This window comes from Macrobrachium nipponense, chromosome 18, assembly GCF_015104395.2.
Source record: "Macrobrachium nipponense isolate FS-2020 chromosome 18, ASM1510439v2, whole genome shotgun sequence".
Lineage (NCBI taxonomy): Eukaryota > Metazoa > Arthropoda > Malacostraca > Decapoda > Palaemonidae > Macrobrachium > Macrobrachium nipponense.
Window position 1 is genome coordinate 47,485,661 of NC_087211.1, and position 2,500 is coordinate 47,488,160.

Sequence of the window (2,500 nt, forward strand, 5' to 3'; positions counted from 1 at the left end):
AATCTTGAATAATTAACGGGCAAATCCTTCTCCGAGTCATAAATTCTCAAATCCTTGTAAGCTTTTGGAATGATGCGTTTTCACAGGAATTCTTAATGAATATTCTGATGTTTTTAACAGAGTAACAAGATAATACAAATTGGAAAGGCATAGATAAAAATAAATTACCGTTTCCATCGTCTGACGTAGTGTTGAATAGAGAAGAATAGATTCACTGGTTTATAAGATGACTGATTGATTCGTGGTTGTTAAAACGTGCGTCACAACATCGGAATCTCTTGTGACATTAGTTTTCCTTTTAGTTTATGGCAAAAATTACTCGTCATGTGTACCACTCTCTCTCTCTCTCTCTCTCCTCTCTCTCTCGCTCTCTCTCTCTCTCTCTATATATATATATATATATATATATATATATATTATATATATATTTAAAATAATATACATCTATATATTTGTTATAATCAAATTAACTTTCTCGCCATTTATAAATTCTTTTGTATACGTAGCCAATTAATTAATTATTTAAGACTGTCATTGTCCAAAAGTTGTGAATTTTTCATGCATCTATTCATTCATTTATTTTCCATTTTTTTTCTGTTTTCTTTTATTGTTTGCTCCTCCGATTCCCAACCCCCTTTTCCCGCAAAAGTCGTGTACTGTACTTGTATCTACATATGTCCTTTGTACCCGAGAAGCCATCGAAGGCCAGTAGAGTATTTTCGGCAGCACTTGCTCAGCACTTTTCCGGCTTGCTTGCTTGTGTCTCTGCTCTTACCATTTTCGCGTCATGCAGTCTGCTTTGCCAAGCAGCCTGTGTAACTAGATAATCCAGGTAAGAATCCGATGACATATAGAAAAAAAATTGGCATGAATGTCATTCTACTTTTTATGACACACACACACACATAGTACTTGTAATCTTCTTAGGCACGAAGATTATGGTAATTAAATTGTATTCCACATAGGAGAAACAAAATGGTTTATCTCAGAAAATGCCCAATAATTTCGTCCTCCAATGGACCTCCTCTTGGAGCGTTTATTATTATTTCCTTAATAAACGCTCCAAGAAGAGGTCCATTCGAGGACGAAACTGTTGGGCATTTTCTGAGATAAACCATTTTCATTTTCCCATATGGAAACAATTGAATACATATAGATGTGTGTGACACTGTATAGTAAATACATAAACATATGTGTGTGTGTGGTGTGTGTGAGAGAGAGAGAGAGAGAGAGAGAGAGAGAGAGAGAGAGAGAGAGAGAGGTAAATACATTGCATTTTGAAATCTGTGCTGCAAAAGACGTCTAATTTGTAAAGCGGCTGGTTCTCTGAACACCCGAAACAAGTTTTACTTTCATGTAGTACTTAAACCTTGAACTATGAATTTACTCTATGAATATAAGGCTCCCCTGACAACATAGCAGAGATGTCAGAGAGCCTCTGATCGGTCACTAAGTTTCTTATTTCATTTATAAGAGGAGAACGAAGATGGTTTTAAAAAAAAATGCCTTGGACTTAATTCATTATACACATAGTCCGTTAGATTCATTTGTTTATTCTCTCTCTCTCTCTCTCTCTCTCTCTCTCTCTCTCTCGCTCTCCTATAATATCTATATATCGATATATATTATATATATATATATATATATATATATATATATATGAAAGCGAATCCCACAGGGAAAATGATAGTCAGAAATGCAAGCGCTTTCGTCTTTACTCAGACATTGTCAAGGAGTTAATGAAGTACAGTTGGAGAGAAAGGTCTCAGGTACAGAACAGTGATTTTTTAAGCATATATATGTATATATATATATATATATATATATATATATATATATATATATATAGAGAGAGAGAGAGAGAGAGAGAGAAGAGAGAGAGAGAGAGAGAGAGAGAGAGAGAGAATAAATCTTAAAATCTACGCTTTAAAGGACGAGTAATTAAAAAAAAACGGCTGGTTTTCTATTCTTACACCCCTCCAAAACAAGTTTCCACTTTCAAGCAATTTCTAGACCTGAGCCATCATCAAGCTGCTACTAATGTGCACTGTCAATATAAACCTGTATTGTGATTTTATTATTACGGGAATTCAAAGTTAAAAAAAAAAATAATAATAATTCTTCCGAAGCAAGCTTGCAGAAGAAGGAAGTTTGGATGCCGTGTGACAATAAAGGGTCCTTTGAAATGGGTCTTGGGCGACCCTCCAAAAATACATTGAACCACCATACAGGATCTGTTATCTACGTTGTCATTAATTGTTTTTGTAGCCATCCTTACGACAGCGGCCCCATATGGACCCCTGACTCATCCAACCATAAGGGATGATTATCGCGCAGATAATCATCTTAAGGATAATTATTATGCACATAATCATCAATATAGGGATCATTATCATGTTGATAATCATCAACAAAAGGGATAATAACCGTGCAGATAATCATCAACAAATGGGATGATTATATCGGCCCGTTGCATCAGTAGAAATTCGAGGGCCCTTTT